The following is a 23445-nucleotide window of genomic DNA, read 5'->3' as shown; positions in this document are numbered from 1 at the left end:
CCCTAATAAATCTAAATCTACTCCCATACGTTTCTCTGTCACCTCTAGAAATGGCACTGTTATCTCTCCTATAGCCCATGCTAAGCTCCTTGGGGTAGAAATAGACAAAAATATTTTCTTTGATGTCCATATTGCTCAGACCATCCAAAAATTCCATAAAAAATGGGAACTCTTTATAGACACAAGAATTTTCTCACAGACAAAGCACAAATCACCTTAGCTCAAACTCACCTACTGTCCACCCTTATGTATGCAGCACCAATCCTGACCCACATTAGAAAAACTGACCTTGACAAAATTGAGTCATGTTATAACAAAGTTGCCAAATTTGCTAACAACTCTGCCTTCAGAACCCATCACTGCCATGCACGTAGGGATATTCAATGGCTAGAATTTCCTCAACTACTCACCTATAAACAGCTACTCAGTGCCTTCAACATCCTGAAGTACCCTGACAAAACTCCAGCTCTACAACAACCTTTCCTACTATTCTACTAATCGTCCACTTTGTTCTACCAATACATCTCTCCTCTGTATAACTAGTGCCAACAATACTGCAGAGAAAGCGCTATACTCTCATACCATAGCTAAAAACTGGAATAACCTCCCCTCTTCTATAACTTCTTCTTCTACTATCACACAATTAAAAAAATCACTCAAATCACACCTCAGAAAAACCTGGATTTGCCCATGTATAACATAAAGATGAATGCATTTCTTATTCCGCTTTGCCTCCTTCCTAATCTTCCTACTGTTGAAATAACACAAGATTGTAAGGTCTAGACTTGTAGACTTGTAATTATTTCATAGCTTATTGGGACAGTTTAAGCTCACTATTGTTATTATTCATGTCTCTGTGCTATCATTGTCTGTCTATTTTTGTTACTTAATCTATCTAATTGTGGAGCTTTTCTCCCTGGGCCTCCACTGAAAATGGACCTGGTCCAGTTGGATTATCCGGGTTAACAAATGTAAAATAAATAATGAATAAATAAATAAATATATGTATGTATATATATATATATATATATATATATATATATATATATATATATATATGTGTGTGTGTGTGTGTGTGTGTGTGTGTGTGTGTGTGTGTGTGTGTGTGTGTGTGTGTGTAGTGCAGTTAGGCATCAAATCCACACTCTGAACCTCTTACTGCAACAAATCTGTCCAAAGGCTGTCTAAACGGGGTTGAAGGGACCCAAACTAGGGACCTCTTTTAATTATTGCCCTTATCCCTTCCTCCCCAGCACCAACTGTTCTGTCTTGCAACAAAATAATAAGGTCTGCCACGTCTTGGACCCAGGGCCCTGTAAACTACAATCAAAGCAATGTACCATTACAGCATCTGAGCTCTACAAAATAGTGATGACTTTCCAAACATATCAGTTAGTACACTCATCCAACAGCAGGGACAGAAGCCTGTAGAATCAGTCAGATTCTCTGTATATACATGTATATATGTATATATGTATGGAGATGCATATATGTGGACAAATCTATACATTATATATATATATATATATATATATATATATATATAGAGAGAGAGAGAGAGAGAGAGAGAGAGAGATACATCCAATTTTATATCAACATATATATTCATGCACACATATATAGAAAGGTGAATACATACATGCATATATGTAGTATTGAAGTTAGTATTGTTATAAGAATGTTTATCTATTGCTAGTATTGAAGTTAGTATTGTTATAAGGATGTTTATCTATTGCTATTACAAAAAAGGTTTCTCTTTTTTGTTTTATTTCCTAACTGCTACTGCTTTCTATATTTCAGTTTGTATGTATCTTTACTGTACTTCTTTTTACATTGTATTTTTGCATATGTCTTGGAGCTTTTCTCCCCGGGCCTCTACTGAAAATGGTCATATATCCAGTTAGACTAGCCCGGTCAACAAATGTAAAATACAATAAAATATATATGTACATAAATATACAGAAATATATGACAGTTACAAACACATGCAATCTGAGGGTCATGCTGCTGCACACTAGAAGTCTAAATCTGAAAATGCACTCACTGGAAATATTCCTTAAAATGGAGAACAATGACATCTGTGCTGTAACAGAGACCTGGTTAAAGGCAGCAGGAAGCACCCCTGCACTACCAGCCTATAACACATTCCACACCTTTTGGCTGTAGAACTTGGACTGAAGCTCCAAAGGTGGTGGTATTTCCATATTCATTAAGGATGCACACACTTCCAGAGTGGTAGATCAACATTATGCATTACAGATCCTGCAGGTGTAGCTAACATTGGGTAAGACAGTGGTTGAGGTTGTAGCCTGCTATAGGTCCCCAAACATGTCCCGAGACTCACACTCCATGTCCCTAAACACCCTGGAGAATATTAGTGTTCAACCTAACACTGTCATACTGGTTGACTTCTACTACCCCACCATTAAATGGGAAAGTTACTCATGTACCGATGCACATGCCCATCACATCGACCTGGTCCTTACTAACATGGGCGACTGTTGGTGTACACCAATAGTCAACTTGCTGTACACCATCAACTCCTCCTTTGTTATATCTGAACACAAATTAATGACCTTTGGAAATCCAATGTCAGAAAATGTGTTGTCACCCCCTTTGGGGAAAAATCCTGTTCCCAGGAATTACCACATCGATGGAAGTCCCTTGAACAAAGAAGGCGTTATAAGAGATCTGGGTACATAGGTTGACAACAATGTCTCTTAACTACCACATTACCACTGTGGTCACATAGTCCTTCTATGTGGCACATCTCAGCTCTAACACATTAGCATCCAGGAAGGAAGAGGTCATTGTCACCCTGTACTCTTCTTGACAGAGTGACATAGTTTGTTTCAGCATACATATTCTGATGGATGTGAGGTAGGTAAATGAAATGTATGTCCTCATTTTCTGACAACAATCATATCATTACAGTGATTTACCAGAGAAATGATAATAATGTGTAAAACAGACCACAAATATGAGCAATAAAACAGGACATCCTGAAAGAATCCGGCCAGTTGACAGATATGCTCAGAACCCCTTTCTGCAATGAATCTGGACCAAGGCAGACAAAGTGGTGGGTGGAAGCCATGAAAATGGGGATGTATCTGAAGTACTGGCATAGATAAGCTAACACAGTTGCTGTAGTAACACCCTCCTGTGTGCTCTAACATATATTTATTGAAATAGCACAAGTAATTGAATTAGAAAATCTGCTACGGATAATTACACATGTATTTGCAAATATATCAGGCACTACTGGGATGTAACAGCACTGACAAGTAGACGCCAGTGTGAAAGCGCATACCCACAACCAATATCACCACAGTCACAGTCACATACTGATAAGCCAAGTGAACAGTAGAGTATATGGACTGTGTGAACAAATACATCATAGTTTGCCTCTCACACACTAGCCCTACATATACAATCCCATTCACAGTGTAGTCTGAATCCTGACCTTCATACAGGACATGTCTCAGTCTGCCCCTACAAACACAGCCAATAGATCAGCAGAAACTGGAGCACATGCACAGTCAGATAAAGAAGGAGCCATAACACTTACATCCACCCCCTCCATACACAGCACAAATAACATATACACATGACGTGCACACAGTCATGACAGTCTGTTAACAATGGCCAGACATACAGAGGCCTCTCACATGTACAGTTTACCTCAAAATGTAGAGGCTCAGGACTCATATCTATGGCCTCTTCCCCTGACATGTCTGTGGGTCTACTACATCACTGGTATGGTAGCAGGAAAGAAATCAAGAAATAATAATAATAAATACAGCTGCACCTCATTGATATCTGGACAAAGCTGACATCATTTGGGGACAGCGGCACAAACACAGGAGTAGACTGGACATATTGCTGTCATACAATGAGACAGTTGCAGATGTTACTGGGTTTGTTGTAACATCCTTTATGAGGAATATGACGTCGGTAATACCAATAGATGTGAGTATATACTGACTGCATTCCCCAGAGTCCATAACTGATTTACCAAGGACACCAACTGTATGGGAACAGACAAAACATAACAGGCAAACATGTGGCCAGTCTGTGGACAGACTGCCAGTAGAGAGGTATGTCAGAGACATATCACTGTCAGTCGTGAAGTCACTCACTAAATGCATGTCCACACAAACCCTGTCAATCTGTCACTTCACCATGTGTATAACAGCACTGATGACATAGAATCTGTTCACAAATCTGGGGATATGTCCCCCATGTTGTTTGCTGTCTCCACATGTCCTGTCCTGTGACATATTGCCACCTACTGTATGTGAATCTGTAGCCCACTACCTTTGTAATGTACCTCACACAGGTAAGGAAAAGGGGCAAGGCCCACATTAAGGAATGTCCCATATGTCAGAACTAGCAGCAGTACCCAGGCCCACAGCACAATACTATGTGGGCATCTACGTAGTGGTATGGTCTTAGCAATACCTGACATCTGCACATCTGTACAGAGGACAGACAGAAGGTAGATAGCCAACAGGTTATGTATTAGGATGAAAGTTTTGAAAGATAGAAGTCTGAAACTGAAAGGTATGCCATTACTACATGACAGCAGTCCTCAATGATATTTCCAAAAAAAACATAGTAGTCTACAGTTAATATCAGAATATTAGATCAATATCCAGTAGGAGATACATAAAAACATACAGCTCAAACAACAAGAGCAGGATAGTCAGTACTCAGAATCCCAGCTTTGCATGCAGGGGTGCATGGTTCTGGTACTACAATCTGCAATCTAATTTTACTCGGAAAAGCACTGTTAAAAGTACTAACTAATGATACAATATGTGTTAAAATATTTTTGTCAACCAGTGCACTGTAGGTGATGTAACATGCAAGTGTGACTGCATATAACCTGGGATACTACCCATGTATAAAACAAATACAAAGAAAAAAGATTGCGGGACTACCCATGTATACCCAGATGTCTCATACAGTATAGTCACACCCCTTGCTACTGTAATGACAGCACATAGAAGCATGTTATGTACAGGAAATTAAATACACATATTAGAAATGTCATTACCCTGCTATTTTATCAGAATGGAATGTGATCACTGCTTATCAGGGCTGAGCTATGCTTAGCAGGTTTCAGCATTGCTTAAATGTAAATGCTAAGCAGATTTGCACACTGGTAAGTGAAGCCTACACTGTGTAAGTGGCTATTCATTTAACTATACATTAGCACTGCTTACCATCACTCACACCCACACAAACATGCTTAAAGCTGCTCAAAATTGCCTTAATCACTCTGTATCCAATAGTCCTTGCTCTGCCTAGCAACAAAATAAACAGCACTTGCAGGACTTGAACCCAGAACCCTGCACACCCCAGTCAAAGCGATTTACCAGCAACCCACCTCAGCTGTATGGTTTTAGGATGTTTTCCTCAAACATACCCTTCTTTACAGCCAGTTTACAATAGGGAGAGGCACTGCAATTATGAAGGATTGGTATCTACAAATATACATATCTGAAAAGAAACATATACATAGAGAGATAGATATGTATGGCGATACATATATTTGTATAACAATATATAGATATATTACCAATAAATACTGAGGTGTGTATGTATGTGTATATATATGTGTGTGTGTGTGTGTGTGTGTGTGTGTGTGTGTGTGTGTGTGTGTGTGTGTGTGTGTGTGTGTGTGTGTGTGTGTATGTATGTATGTATGTATGTATATATATATATATATATATATATATATATATATATATATATATATGGTTTCACTTCATATTACCGAAATGCAGCATTTCGACAGTATAAAGCAAAAACCATCACAACAATGACACTTCACAATCACGAAACCAAAACATCGAACATACACAATACAGCACACAACACACAAACCATAACACCCACACCAGAAAAAAATTAAATAGAACGAAACACCACACAGACACACACCTACTCTACACAAATGCAGGGGGGGGCAAGCCCCCCTGCACCCCACCCCCACACCTCCTACTTATATATACTAACTCAGAGATCGCACAAACAGTAAAGAAAAAAATAATCACACACAGCCAACACACACAATCACCTCCACCTCCCTACCCTAACTCACTCTTACAAGTTAGAAAAACTCTCATGCACACTCACTCACCTTAAACTGCAGACACCATCCCAGCCAAACATTTCCGCAACATAACGTACGTGCATAAGCACAAATTCAACATAGTCCTATTCGCACATAGACCACCAATAATTGGGGCAGCATGCACAGTCAGACACCAAAAGACCCATGCACTCACATCTGCTCCCCCACAGTCCAAATAAATAAGTGAATAGTACACTGCTACAAAATCATGATAAGCCATACACAATTGCCAGACCTCTTAGCAGAACAACTAAAATGACTGAACATAGCAAAGAGAAATAGAACCAGCCAGTAATTCACATATGTTTATTATACTCTGATGTCTTGGCCAAAGCCTTCAAGGAGCAAAACATTACAAGAAATACTTGCCTTAACCACAAGAAACAATTATCACTTAGTTACATAATTAAATACATAGCCTCCAATTACACTCCTCATTTAACCCCCTAAGGGATAAAGTATCATATTTAATATTAATACATTGAGTTTGTACATAACAATTGACCTTTTATGAATGTTTCATCAAACTGAGGAGCAGAACTTTTCCAAAACAGTACCTTGGAACCCACTACTGTCCCCATGGTGAGATTTATTCAAATGTACGGCTATAGAACTGTCATCTTTCTTATCAGTAATATGTCTCACATGTTCCAACAACCTAGTTTTAAAACATGTGTTACTCTCCCCATATAAAATATGTTACAAGGGCATCTAAGAGCATTCTCTGTACACCAACCTCTTGAATGTACAGACTTCATGTTTCCCAGCCTTTCCCCTCAGCAGGAATGACAGCACTAAATAATGATAGACCATTATACCTATCAACCTCCTACTGTATGACATCTGGACAAAGCCTGACATAATTGGTGGACAGAGGCTCAAATACATGGCCATACTTGAAATATTGCTGTTATACACTGAGAAAGTTGCTGGTGTTTTACAGGGTTTGTTGTAACATATCTTTTTTAAGGGATATAAAGTCTGAAAACAAATGGATGTTAGCATTTACAGACTGCAATCACCAGAGTATGCTACTGATTTGCCAAGGACAACACCTGTCTGGGAAACAGACCAAACATAACAGGGTAACATGTGACCATTATGTGGATAGTCCTACAGTTGAGAGCTATGCAGAGACAGAACTTTGTCAGACTGAAACTAATGCAGAAGTAGCAAATGCAGACAAACCCTGTTAAACTAGCAGTATTCCAAACATATAAAAGCAATACTCACATTCTGCCCCTACGTCTTGAACCTTCTCCACCATTTACTTGACTTGTCTCCAGAATCCTTGTTGTAAGAGGTAGTAGCCCACACAACCCCATGATGCCTTCCTCACAAGTAAAGAAAAAGGCCAGTGCCCACATGGACTACTCAATTATAGGAGTGTGTTGCCATGACATTGGTTACTGGAAGAACAACACAGCTTCTCTGCATGCAATTAGCAAGTGGGGAACACCAATAAGTGCACATGTTATCACCTGATCATGTGCATTACCTACAAAAGCCATGCTTCCACCTATTCAAACCAGCTCTATCTCTGTAGTGCACAGAGAGAGAGAGAGAGAGAGAGAGAGAGAACAAATAAAACATAAACTGGAAAAGAGAAGAAAAAAAAGGTAAGTGGAACATGTAAGCTTATAATTGAATGTAGTACTTGGTCTGTAATAATGGGAAATATGATTTGGAAGAATATATGTCCCAACAAGACTTGCAGTACTAATGTCCTGCTGAACAGCTGCTATGGCTTTAGCATCTGGCCCTCTCTGCAGTGGGAGAGATCACAACCATACCTCTCAACTGTACAGATCTTCACAGAATGTCCAGATTTTCCCATTATAGTTTTTGTCTGTTCCTCCTGAAATCTGTACTTTTCTGGCAAATAGCTGGGGATTGAAGTCATCAATTAATGACAGACACTTGAGTTTAAGACGCCACATCCTTAAGAATATTCACGGTAATGCAAAATGTATAATTCTAAAAACTTCCTAAGTTTGTAACATGAATATTTAAAGTCTGTCCTTATTTATCCCCCCATCACTTTAGGCTTTGTCCAGATGTGATGCTCTAAGAGGTTGAGAGGTAGGATCACAGCTCAGGAGCCTGACTCACCCTGGTAAAGGACAGCTCACATATGACAACCACTGGGGTGTCTGTCAAACAGTTGTGACTGTGCCACTGTTAGGCCAGTTAATGGGATGTTGTCCATATCCATATGTTACCTGTGAATATGAGTATGATACATGTTTGTCTTGTAAAGCTAAGAGACCTATATAGGGCATGTGCATAGTAAAGTACTATTGCAGACGTGTGTTGAACTGCATGTGATATATACTGAATTAATAACATTCAACTGTACAGTGTTCTGCTGGACATTAAGCACGTTTGTGACTGATATCTGTAGTCACATACACATATACCTGTGTAATGTCAGCCAAACCATTGGCAAGTCTGTGAGTAATGACAATGTTACATAATAGCCTACTTATGACTGTTGGACATCTTCCAGGTTATCACAGTGATGTCAAAGCCATACCCTTATTTGGATAAGAGGAAGCTTCTTTGTTCACCAGTGGGAGTGGGGAGCACTGAGCAACCTATTTGTCCCTAGAGGATTGGTTCCAGCCCAGCAACTTGTAGTTTATTGGCCATTTTGGGTCAATTCCTGGCTCTTTTCAACCCCCTGCTATAAAGCCCGCTTGTTGCTTTTGCTTTTAGCTGCTTTAGCATAAAGTTGCTCATAGAGCAGCATCGGGCAGCGCCGGTTAATCAAGTTTAAACTATTTCTGGCTCCGTAAAGTCTGCTCTTCAATTTTTCCCTTAGAACTGTTCTACTTGCAATCTATACAGCCTATACTCTATCTGAAAAGCTCAGCACTTGCTCCTAAAGCATTTCTTTATACAAGTAAAGCACTCTTAAACAAAAGAAAGTACTTCATTCACCTAAATTCCCTTGAGTACCCATTTCCCTATAGGTCCTTTCTGACTCAGTTACACAGCAATCTTTTTCACTATTTCTAGCATGTCCAAGGGTCGGTTGCTAGCGTCCTCTCCTGTTCAGCTGGTGAATCTGGTAATCTTGAGGCAATGTTACAACTGCCTCATGTACACAGACAACCCTCTCCTCCTCTCAACAAATACAAATATATGCGAGAGATGCAACTATATAGCCAAACTGGAGGCTGAGCTCTCTCAATTCAGTACTGGCAAGACCAGTCAGGAGGAGAAGGTAACCACGCACACCACAAACCCAGTCTCACATAGAACTATCACAACTGCAAACCAAACACATAAACACACAAAACATACTCGGAGGCTGATTAAAAATCTACCAAAACAACAGAGGCCTCCAAAGCAGACACCCAAGCAACCGCCACCTCAAGACAAAGCACATGCAACACATAGTTCACAAAGTCAGTGTGCTATACAGTCACAGCCCTTAAGGCCAAACAACATGCCAGACACACTTGTAATAGGTGACTCCATAGTCAGACACACTGACGCATCAGCTCACCAGACTGAACAAGGAGAGGGTCACAGTAAGCTGCCTGTCGGGAGCTAGAATCCGCCACATAACACAAGCACTCAGGTCACTCCACAGCAAGTACAAATATGACTCAGTCATTGTACATGCCGGTGTGAACGACCTGAGACGTACCTCCCTGGACTACATGAAAAGAGACATAGAGGAGCTCTCTGATTATGTAGCCCAGGCCAGTATGACCCTGACCCTGAGCAGCATCTTGCCCTCACCAAGAATGATGCCACAGTACAAAGACAAAATGATCAGTTTTAACAATTGGCTTAATTACTGGTGTCATTCTAAGGGGATCCAATGTCTGTCTACTTGGGATGACATGCTTGACAAGCCACGCTGCTTCGCAAGGGACGGCTTGCACCTGTCACCCCTGGGCTTCCGGATATTGGCCAAGGCACTTGCCACCCCCATAGTGCCTTTTTTAGGCAAGGTTCAAAGGACAAACCTACCTCTCTAGAAAACACAAGTGGAAAAAAACTAAGGGTAATGCTGCTCAATGCCAGAAGTCTAAACCTCAAGATGCACGCCCTCGAAGCCCTCCTCAGTATGGAGAACATTGATGTCTGTGCAGTGACTGAAACCTGGTTCAAGGCTCCTGAGAGCACCCAAGCACTATCAGGTTTTACCTCATATCATGCCTTCCGGCCCCAAAAATTGGACCGAACCACAAAAGGAGGGGGAGTATCCATATTCATCAAAGATACCCACACCTCCAGGTTAGTGGCAATGCACGAAGCATCGGAGACCATCCAGGTGCAACTAACCATAGGCAAAACAGCCTTACAGTTTGTAGCATGCTACAGACCACCCTCTCAAACTCAGGAACCCCACACAGCCTTCCTGAAGACACTGGAGAGTATGAATGTCTCTCCAAATACCATCATATTGGGAGACTTCAACTACCCAAACATAGACTGGGAACATTACTCAAGCCCCAACACCCTAGCCCTCCAAAGGTTCCTAGAATTCATAAACTCAAATGCAATGGAACAACTGGTCACCATTCCCACAAGAGGAGACAATATACTAGACCTGATCATCACAAACATGGGGACAAAATGCTCCACACCGGAAGTATATCCCTCTTTGGTAAGATCAGACCATAAATTAATCTCACTGGAAATCCACATCCCGCCCCCACCCCTGCACAAGAGACCACAGTGAAGAACTTCTCAAAAGCCAACTTCACACTTCTTAAGACTGAAGTGGTATCCTTCAAGGCCCCTGGGTCAGTGGAAACCACAACCCACACTGCTGAATCCTTTGCAAATGCCTTCTCACGGGCACCTTCAAGAATGCATGGATCATGCAATCCCAAATGGGCCAAAACCAAGACCCATTCCCCCAAAGGCAGGCGCCCGTCTGGTGGACCCCAGCCATAAACAAACTCTACAACAGAGGAGGAAGCTACTACATGACAGAGCAAAAATCCCTAAAAGGGAAGGCATCTCTGATCAGTACTAGCAAAAACTACGATCACTCATAAAATCATCCAAGGCCAACTTTGAGAGAAAATCAGAAAAGACACAAAAGACAATCACAAGGCCTTCTTTAGCTATGTTAGAAACCTGGGTGGAAACTCCCAGATATGCTCAGAGTTAGTCCAAAATGACACAAAATACACTGAACCCACTGACATTGCCAACATTCTGGCAGACAGGTTCAGTGCAAATTTCTCCTCCCTCCCCAAAAGGAGAAATAACTATCCCAGCAGAGTGTAGCCTCCCTAACATCTCAGATGCCCAGGTGAGAGCCGCCCTCTCTAAAGCTAAAAACACAGCATCAATGGGACCGGACAGTGTCCCGGCTGTGTACTATGAACTCCAAGAGGAACTAAACCCACACATAAGGCTGCTGTTTAATCTTAGCCTTACTACAGGATAATGCACTCCAAAGAGTGTATGTGATGCGGGCGACAGTGCAACTTAATTTCACAAAGGCGGTGCTTCTACGGACCCTGAAATTACCGCCCCACAAGCTTGACGAGCCTGGTCTGCAAAGCCATGGAGAGGATCATTATGGAACTCATAAACAAAGACATTGGGGACCTACAGACATTGGATCCTACCCAATTTGGCTTTGTCAAAGGCAGATCCTGCCTTTTGAACTTGATCGACTTTTTTGAAACAGTCACTAAGGCCATTGATGAGGGTAAGGCAGTCTGCCACAGCCTACCTTGACCTTTTGCAAAAGCCTTTGACACAATAATTCCCACTGGCATCATAGACAAACTCACCAGCTTAAATGTAAACCCATATGTCACAAGATGGGTTGCAAACTGGCCCAAGGACAGAAACCCCAGGGTCAGAGTTGCTGGAGCTATGTCAGACTCTGCAGCCAGTCCTGCTGAACAGCTGCAATGGCTTTAGCATCTGGCCCTCTTTGCAGTGGGAGAGATCACAACCATACCTCTCAACTGTACAGATCTTCACAGAATGTCCAGATTTTCCCATTATAGTTTTTTGTCTGTTCCTCCTGAAATCTGTACTTTTCTGGCAAATAGCTGGGGATTGAAGTCGTCAATTAATGACAGACACTTGAGTTTAAGACTCCACATCCTTAAGAATATTCACGGTAATGCAAAATGTATAATTCTACAAACTTCCTAAGTTTGTAACATGAATATTTAAAGTCTGTCCTTATTTATCCCCCCATCACTTTAGGCTTTGTCCAGATGTGATGTTCTAAGAGGTTGAGAGGTAGGATCACAGCTCAGGAGCCTGACTCACCCTGGTAAAGGACAGCTCACATATGACAACCAGTGGGGTGTCTGTCAAACAGTTGTGACTGTGCCACTGTTAGGCCAGTTAATGGGATGTTGTCCATATCCATATGTTACCTGTGAATATGAGTATGATACATGTTTGTCTTGTAAAGCTAAGAGACCTATATAGGGCATGTGCATTGCAAAGTACTATTGCAGACGTGTGTTGAACTGCATGTGATATATACTGAATTAATAACATTCAACTGTACAGTGTTCTGCTGTACATTAAGCACATTTGTGACTGATATCTGTAGTCACATACACATATACCTGTGTAATGTCAGCCAAACCATTGGCAAGTCTGTGAGTAATGACAATGTTACATAATAGCCTACTTATGACTGTTGGACATCTTCCAGGTTATCACAATGATGTCAAAGCCTACTGTGCAATCAACTTACTAATGTATGGTGCAGCTATATTAATATTGATGTCCCTTTTTTCACCAATTTGTGTGTGCCATTATCCAGACATACTGCTATAACAGGTTGAGAAGTATGACTGAGCAGCAAGACTGTAAATACAGTGTGCCATACTAACATAGAACAGAAATGTATACCAAGTATCCCCTAAGCAGATGTATGTAAGGGTATGTTCAGCTGGAAGGCACAAAACTAATCACATGGGTTTCAAGCAGTCAGGTACATAGGTTGTGCATGTTGCACATGTGTGTAATATCAGTGTCAGTGCATACAACAGACATAAATGTGTACAGCTACTGGTTGTTGCATTGCCCTGACACTGATATAGGTACTAGAGTAGGCATGATTATCAGGTAGTACTCGGAGAAGTGCCCAACTGTGTTATGACCTTCTGTCCATGCCTACCACTAACAGCTATATCAACACCTATATACAGTGGATATTGCAAGTGTACACACTCCTGTTGGAATGCAAGGTTTGTGTGCTGTATGACAATGAGACCAGAAAAAAATAATTTCATAATGATTTTCATATTGAATGTGACCCCTAACCTGTACAATTCCATTGAAAAACAATCAAAGGTGTTTCTAGGAAGGTGAGCAACTATTGCCAAATGAAGATGTACCATGATGTTAGAGTCCAAACCAAGACAAAGGAATGCTGTAACCATCTCAAGAGGTGCATACACAACATATCAGTTTAAGGGTGTGCGCACTCATTCAACTGGCTTATTGTACTGATTATTATTTCCTTATATTTTCACAGACCAGATTGTTGTTTTCAATTGAATTTTACAGGCTATAGGTCACATTAAAGGTGGGAATTGTTTTGAAATGAGTTATTGTGGTGTCATGTTTCAGTTGCACAAATACCAGGCATTGTAACAGGGGTGTGTTCCCTTTATATCCTCTGTAGCTATATGGACTCAGCAGTACCTGACCTGTATAACCAGCCTCCACCAAGGTAGATTAATCCCCTTTGGTGGACAGTAGCAATATGCAAACTACATAATAGGTTGCTATATTGGCTGTACGGGAACACATAGGTGCAGGCAACAACTTGGAAGCAAGTCCACCTCTATCTGAGCAAGCATGTAAGTTCACAAGTGACTTCCTGTAAGGCTGACTATGACTACAAATCAGACATATCCACACCACCAAGGACAATTGCAACAGTGTCTTCACATATGTTGTCAGTCTCAGAGGAAACAACACAATTCACCCTGTACTGGGGGTAAAGAACACTTCATACACACATGCCATCAATATAGGCAACCTGCATCAGACAGGTTAGGTGGGAACATCTCCACCCTGTCCACCTTAGTTGTATAAGGGGATATGCACATCAACCACACTCCTCCTACTGATGGCAACAATGGCAAATCTCCATGGGGCATAATAACATCACTGTCTGCCTCCTACATGAACTCAGGCATGTGCTCACAGCTCCATCACACACCACAGTCAAACACAGACCTGTCACCATCCACACACCATCCCCATGGAAGATGGCCACTGTCAACCCTCTACACAGACATGAATGAAGAATAGAGGATTATGCAATTAAGTGTTCAACATTGGGGGGAATAAGATAGCTCAGGGCCAGGAGTGTAATGCAAGCTGCTATAGCTATGATAGATTGGAGGGTTATGGTGTAGTTTGGATTATTTGCAATTAATATCCACTGTTGATGTGCAATTTGACAACCGTATGAGGTCCTGTGACCTTTTTCCTGTTTATGTCTTCCAAGTAACATGCAGAGGGCTCACCTACCAGCATTTTCTGTTGGGAAAACTGACATCATCACCCAATATGTGATCAAACATTATGCCCTGTTATTTGAACAGAGAGAGAAGATGTGGAAGAGAGGACTGCCCTGTGGAACAATTTGGTCCATAGGGTAAATCATGCTGGGCTGCACAGAAGACCTTATGAGCAGGTGCAGCATTGGGCCACCAACCTCATCCACCATGCCCGTCAACCGGCTGCTGCTGTAGCGAGGGACCGGCTAGCCACAGGTGGGGGCCCAGTCATCTAGCCTCCACTGACACCCACGAGAAGCTCCTCGCCAACCTTGGGGCACCCGCCCAACGCAAAGCCATGAAGCTGAGGAAAGCATTGTGGAGGTGGGTTGCACACACACACACACACACACACACACACACACACACACACACTGGATGAGGAGCATGTAGGTAAGGGCCCAGTGGGGATTAGTACACTAATGTATCACACATACATGCATCTGTATTACATCTACATCTATGTGTCAGGTCCGACTGCAGTTGTGGATGGAGTTTTCTAATGCACAGAGGTGCACATCTATGGTGAGCACAGAACACTGTGTATTATTGGGGTTAGGACTGTAAATGTGCAGACATGCTGCATCCATCCTGTACCAAGGCCACATGTGAGTCTGCTGACAATAACTCCCTCTCACTACCACCTAGGACCCCCTGGTCTGTATATGGGACAGCAGCTTGAAGCTGGTGAGTATGACATTGTTCTGTTGTTGCCTGGCAATACCCCAGGCATGTGAAAGGCATGCAATTTATCATGCACACAACTATATTGTTTTATGTAGTAACTATATTCCTTTATGTGCATGTTCACTTGTGGTGGGGTTAACTGCATTGCATTACACTGGTCACCACTGGGGCCTATCTGAAGTGAATTCAACATTCCTGTAGCATACCTCACCCCTTGTCAGTGTCAAGACTTCTGGACAGAGGCCAGACAAATGACCTGGACAAACGGCCTACAGTAGGGACATGTCTGACACATTAGTGGTATACAGTGGCAATAAATTGTGTGCACACCTCCTGTTAAAATGCAAGGTGTTCCTGTTACATACACATTAGGACCACAATTTTTCAGTTCACATCTCTTCCAGCCTTTAATATGACCCATAACATGAACAGTTCACTTGTGAAACCAAGCATCTGGACACATGTATTGCACCTACAAGGCTAACCACCTGTGTGGGTGGCCGATGTCGTATCAGCATGATGTTTCAGTCAGGTAGGATACCTTATGCTGCCATATATGTCAGTATACTCACTGTGGCCTATTTGGCTACAATATCACAGACATGGGCATTGTTAAGGCACACAGACCACTTCCGACCACGTACAGGTTGCAATCATCTGGATATTCCAGACACATCTGTACAGAGGACTGTACAATGGATTAACTTGCTTTATGTGCAGCAGATGCTGTTACTACACTATATAAAGTAATGGCAGTGGGAGGTGGTCACCAGCTGTGTATAGTACACACATCAAAATGGTATAAGCCACACAAGATATGATCCTCACACACACATATATAGTTGCCAGCATTGGGATTAGAACTCCTGTCTATCTAGGCATTTCTACTATAGTGCTACGCAGTTATCAGATGCACCACAGAGCTTATACATTTCCACCTCATCCAAAGGTACTTCTAAGGTGGATGACATCAACAGGACTACTAAATTAGAGTGAGGGGAAGTGTGAAGGATAATACAAAGGTCAAAAGTGGTGTAACCCACACATTACATAATTCTCACACAAGCACACATCCAAACAGTTGTCAGTAGGGAGATGAGAACTCCTGCCAAGCTAGTTATTGCTACTACAGTGCTACGCAGTTATCAGATGTACTACAGAGCTTATACAGTTTTATCTAGTCCAAAGGTACTTCTGAGGTGGATGACTTCAACAGGACTATTAGATTGGGGCAAGGGGAAGTGTGAAGGGTAGTACACAAGTCAAAAATGGTATAAGCCAAATGGTACATGATTCATACACACACATACACATACTCATTTGCCAGTATTGGGATTAGAACTCCTGCCTATCTAGTTATGTCTACTACAGTGTTACACAGTTACCGCACACACTACAGAGCTTATTAAATTTTACATGGCCGAAGCTGCTGATAATTGCACAGCTGAGGTAAAGTATTACAGGTGGCAGAAATTCTACCTTCAGTTCCACCCTTACATTGTGCTGGTTCTTTCTGTCTTGCACTTCAAATAGCATTATGGCTTGGCACTTCACCAGGTTATTGTATCAAAAAGTGTGGCATACCTGGGAACAGTCAGCAGTACTTGTTCATCACAGAAGTAGCCCCAGTACTACTAGTTATCCCTCCTAGCATGACTGAAGGGCAGTTTTCTGGGCTTTCACCCATTAACCTGGTGCACTTGTCCATTCTGAGGCACTGTTGCAACTGCCTCATGTACACAGACAACCCTCCCCTCTAAACTCCAAACACTCAGATCTGTGATAGTTACCCATATATCACCCAATATGGACATATGCATTCTCCAGAAAAGACTAGACTAGCGGGTCAAGATGATAAGATCAACACCTGCACCGCACCATGTGGAAAACATAGCTCACCATGACACCCACTTTGACAGCCACAACATACAGTAAAAAGCCAATCACCCACCTGCACTGAGGCACCAATCGACATTTACTCAAACAGCACAGACCAGCAAGACACACACCCACTCAGACACCACATGGCACATGCTAAGGGACACATATTTAACCTACACAGAGTGCCCCTCAACCTAAACTCCTAAGGCTAGCCACCTTGCACAATACAGTGATTATGGGCAACTCAATACTGAGGCACACATATATTCCAATCACTAAGTTGAATATGGAGCAGGTAACAGCCACATATCTATCACATGCCAGCATCCAACACATGACACGGCCAGGCATGGCACTCCACAACAACTATGAGTATCTCCCTGTATCCATGTGGGTGTGAATGACTTGGGACACACCTCCCTGGACTACATGACAAGTGACATGGTTGAACTCTCTGATTATATGGTCCAGGCAGGTGTGGCAGTAGCCCTGAGCAGTGCACCGCCATCACCCAGAATGATGCTGCTGCACTATCAACAGATGATTGACTGCAACATTGGCTCACGTGTTTTGTGTCATTCTCAGGGGATCCAGTACCTCTCTGCTTGGGATGACATGATTGACAGAACCCAATGACTTGCCACAGATGTCCTACATCTGTCAGTGCTGGGTTTCCAGGTACTGGCTAAGTGTCTTGCCACCCCTATGATGCCTTATTAGGCAGTGTTCCTAATGTAATTACCACTATAACAGCTAGACATGTATGCAATCTGAGGGACATGTTGCTCAACAGTAGACATCTAACTGTCAGGATGCAGTCACTCAAAGCACTTGTTGGAGTGGAGGACGTTAACTTGTCTGCTGTAATGGAGAGGTGGTTCATAGCAGCAGACAGCAGCCCTGCAGTATCAGGCTATAACGCATTCCGTAGCTGTCAGTCCCCAAACATGGACCACACCACACCTCCGCAGTTGGTGTTGTCTCCATATTCATTATAGATAAGAACACCTCCAGATTAGTATCCCAGCATAATGCATTGAGAATACATCTGGTACAACTGCCTTGGGATAATAGTGAAATCCAGACTATAACCTGCTATGGGTCCACATCTATTTCCCTAGACTTTCAATGCACATTCCTCAACACCCTGCCATCTGTGATGGTCCAACGCAACACTGACATAATATAAGACTTTAACTACACCTCCATCACCTGGGGAAAGTAGCCAAGCACTAGTACAGTGGCCAAACACTTCCTGGGATTCATCATTTCCAGTGCCCTGGACTGGCTCATACTGACCCCTGGTAGAGGATGCAACAACCTTGACCTGTGTTGATCACTTAAATATGGGACTGTTGCTCATCCACAGTTGTCAATCCCTGCATGGTGAGATCCACACAGGCTGTAATCAACATGGGACTCAACATGTCAGCCACACTCCCCACAAAGGTAACCACATTGCATAACCTCTCAAAAGCTGACTTTCCACCCATGAAAACAGGGGTGGATGACTTCACTGCACCCATGGTAATGGGAAATAGCTGCATGACTGTCGAATCATACACATATATGTAACAGGTACATGAATGTATGGTACTAGCCAGAGCCAACAGAATCCAGACACTGTCCTCCAAACACTGGAAGACAATGTGATGGTCCCCTGCCATTACTAAAGTGTACAACAGAAGGAGGACAATGTTGCACAGAAAGGTGGTATCCCATGACTGCTGAACTCCCTTATTAGCCTCAAACACAACTTGGGATCTCTCATGGAATCCCCTACAGGCATCTATGAAAGCAGACATGCAGCAGATACTGACGACAATCACAACAGCCTTTGATAGTTACATCAAAAACCTCCACAGCATTAAACACAAGTGCTGTGAGTTACTGCACAATGGTAATACCTATCCTGAGACAACAGATATTGGCAACAGTTTTGGCAACACATTCAGTGCCAGCTTTACCCCTCTCTCCCCCCACAAGTGAAGTGCTGAGCGAATGTTTTCTCACATACTGTATCCTGTTTCTGTTCTAGGCATCTGAGTGTCACCAGGATGTGGCCCTGCAGCAAGACCAAGGGGTATGGCAGTGTGGTAACACATCCACCATGTCTTAAGCAGGTTACAGTTGTATCTGCATGAATTTCCCAGGTCTGTAACACAGTGATTGCATATGCCTCACAGATTATAGGGCTGAGGGTTGTACATAGGTATATGTTGATTTACAACGTATGTTGTAGAGTGGAGAATGGTATGTGTTGTGGTTTGGACACACCTCTGATTGCTAATAACCACAGCCACAGGGGATTTTTATCAACCAAACACAATGTGATTACTATTCACAAACACACACACACACACACACACACACACACACACACACACACACACACACACACACACACACACACACACACACACACACAAATACACACACTTGCCAGTACTGAGATCCAAAGGTTCATTGCTTCATGGGTGTGAAGTAGGTGAATGGGCCTGAAGGCTCTATAAGGCTAGCCCATGGGAATACCCTGGCATCAGGCCACATGACAATAGTCCTCAATGTGGCTCAGGAGTATAGTCACTGGAGTTGTCCCCAGGGGTAGGTATTGTATTCCCCATCCACACATCTAGATTTCTATTGTTGGTGCCCAGTGATGTGCACTGCTTCACATGTATGTGATTTATATTCCATAACATGGACACTGTCTGGGATGTGCAACTGTCCAACAAGCATGTCATTTGAAGTGTGGAAGTGTGCTTGAGGTCTCTGGTGCATGTTGTGTGGACAGATTGGTACCTTCAGATGTAGCATTCCTGACCTAGTTTGGTGAGACATGACTGTGTAACTGAGATAGTGATTGCACCTACATAGACAGCATGATATGGGGATTCATTGGAGTTATTGGAGTCTGTCCATACTGGGCATGTGCATAAGGCATGGTATTCCCTTTGTGGGGTATGTTTGCAGACTCTACAGTTGTTGCAGGTCTCCAGTGAGAAACGTTGCAAAAGGGCCACTGTATACATTGATTGGGCTACTGAGGGGATGGTACAGGGTGACCATGTCCTTTTACTTGCTGAATAACACACACTTAGTCAGGAGATGTAACACATCAAAGTACTTTCTGATGTCAGTGGTGCTGTTGCAGTCAACAGGCAGCTGACTGTCAACCTGTGTTTCCCATTCTGTTAGAATAACATCACTGTTCAGTGGACTACCATCAATGTATTACTTTATATGAGCCATGGTTTTCCCAAAGGTAATGGCGGCACATCTCTTGGCATTGAGGCAATGTCCAGGATTCTGACAACAGTCATAGGTTGTACTGTAAACCACCAGAAAGATGACTGAGGTGCTCTAGAACAAATGTTTATTTCAGATGAGTGCTTTTATCTGTTACAAGAACTAGACTTCATTAGAACAACATCAGTTAATTACATTTCCCTAATGTACCCTCACCAATCAGTCACATTTCATTACACCATTATATTTAAAAACACATCGCCTAACTTTAATATAAAATAGTTAAAATATCATATAGTATTTGTTTAAAAGTACAAATATATAAATATCTAAATAAATTAATATAATAATTAAATTTAATGTTTATAAAAAACAACCACGCCTTTTCATTTTTAATATATTCAGTATACTAGTGCAACCATTTAAATCTGGAAAAACAGTGGCATTTAGCCTCAACTGCCAAGGCAACTCACATGCCTCCAACTGTTCTGGTGTCACCCTGCCCTGTACATTATTAGTTACTTGTTGAATCACTAAAAATCAAAACGTGTGACCACTATATCTCTCAATGTGCGTACTTAGTGCATTTGTTTTCTTCATTTTAGCAATATCAGATGTATGTTCATATATTCTGGTTTTAAAACCCTAGTGGTTTTACCCACATAAAAGGCAGGGCAGTCCAAACACTTAGCTAAATATAATATATTCCTGGAACAACAATTGTAATGTGAGTGAATGCGAATTTTGAAACCATTCAACACAAACAAATGGTTGGTTTCAAGTAAATATGTGCATTGATTGCACCTCCCACGTTTAAAATTACCTTTTTTAAGGTTTGATTGCACATCCTTCACTCAACCCCACCCTCTTTCCAAAAGGTTTTTAAGTTTAAGATCTCTCTTAAATATGAAGGCAGGTTTATCTCCAAACCTATCTAGCAAGTCCTGACCAGAAAGTAAAAAGGTGAATTATATAAGTATTACTCTGATAAGAAAAAGAAAGGTAGAAACCATAAGTTTGATAAAAATAAAAATAAAAACAACTTAAGTTATGGAGAGAGACTAGCACTTAAGAAGTTGCAGTCAAATGAAAATATAGTTGTTAGGCCGGCGGATAAAGGAAGTCCGGTAATAGTTATGGACTACCAACAGTATATAGAAGCTATGGAAGCTATGTTGGAAGAAGATGGACAATATAATACTATTACCATGATACAAATTCATAGTATTATTGAATATATTCATGCCATATTGATGGATGATTTGAAGAGTGGATTGTTAGACTATAATACATTTAACATATATCTGATATTTCTAAAATGGTGAAAACAAATGCACTAAGTAGACACATTGAGAGATACAGTGGTCACAAGTTTAGATTTTTAGTGATTCAACAAATAACTAATGATGTACAGGGCAGGGTGACACCAGAACAGGTGGAGGCATGTGAGTTGCATTGGCAGTTGAGGCTAAATGCCACTGTTTTTCCAGATTTAAATGAATGCACTATTTGTTTGTTTGCCTGTTGTTACAACAGTCATATGTGTCAAGTGGCCTTTGTGCATGATGTCAGTATCACATGGATTGGGAATGCTACCGCCCACCTTACTGTTGTATGTAAACATTTTCAGTCAGGGTGCCTTTGTGTTCTTTTGCACTTCAGAAGGGTAGATCCCAAACATGAGAGGACATGGGTCCGTACCCTGTGTGACACCAGTCATGTCTGGTCATTGGTTTGACATGGAGTCCACTGCAATCACACCGTGGGTACTATCTGTGAAGCAGTTTGCAGGAGAACTACTGATATAGTGGTTGATGCCTAGCCAAGTGTGTTTGTGTATGATTTCTGGGTGGAGAGCAGTCTCTGAGTATTAGAAGGGTTGCCTATATTGTTAACTATTCCATACTGTCAGATAGTCATTGCACATGGCACTACACATTTAGGGCTGTGGATTGTCTACACCAACCTCTATGGTATTTGACAACTGTTGGCCTTGTAATGTGAAGATTGGGACATATTCTAGGTCATAAATATAATAATTTAGCAAAATCCACCCCCTAATGGATCCTGTTATTACACAATCACACAGGACACTGATGACAGACAGAGACACACACACTTGCCAGTACTGAGTTTCAAGCCCCTATCTAGCTATGTATTGCTACTACAGTGTTACACATTTATTGCATGCACCATGGAGCTTATAGGATGGACATTGTCCCAAGGTACGTCTAAGGTGAAGAACATCACCAGCCCTTGTAAACACTGGCATTGGGTGATGTAGTGGGTGAGAGATTTCATAAAATACTTTACCCTACACACACATTTGCCAGGAGTGAGGTTCGAACCTCTATCAAACTATGTTTTCAGACCTTTATGTTACACATTTACCACACACACTATTGACTTTATATGGTTTAGGGTTGCCAACAGGTACTTCTAAGGTGAATGATATCTGGAAGACTGCTAACGTAGGGCATGAAGAAGTGTTCTAGGTGTAAATGGAGCCAACATCTGTAAGGTACGAACACACACACACACACACACACACACACATATATATATATATATATATATATATATATATATATATATATGTATGTATGTATATACAGACACACACACATACACACACTTGCCAAGAATGAGATTCAAATCCCTATCTATGTAATTATTGCTATTACATTGTTACACATGTAGCACATACACCACAGAGGTTATAGGTAGAGTAGTGTCCAAACATACCTCTAAGGTGAGTGACATCAGCAGCTGTTGTAAAATATTACACTTTGAAATCTGCTGGGTGTGTATGGACACAAAATACTTTAACCTACAGATATACACACACAAACAGACACACTTTTTCAACTGCTGGTACTGAGATTAGAACTTCTACTTAAGTAGTGTTTTGCATTACAGCATCACACGGTTATTGCAAGCACTACAGAGCTTATATGT

The sequence above is a fragment of the Protopterus annectens genome, chromosome 13.part0, assembly GCF_019279795.1.
Source record: "Protopterus annectens isolate FY-2018-M chromosome 13.part0, PAN1.0, whole genome shotgun sequence".
NCBI classification, from domain to species: Eukaryota; Metazoa; Chordata; order Ceratodontiformes; family Protopteridae; genus Protopterus; species Protopterus annectens.
Note: the sequence above shows the minus strand (reverse complement) of the source record.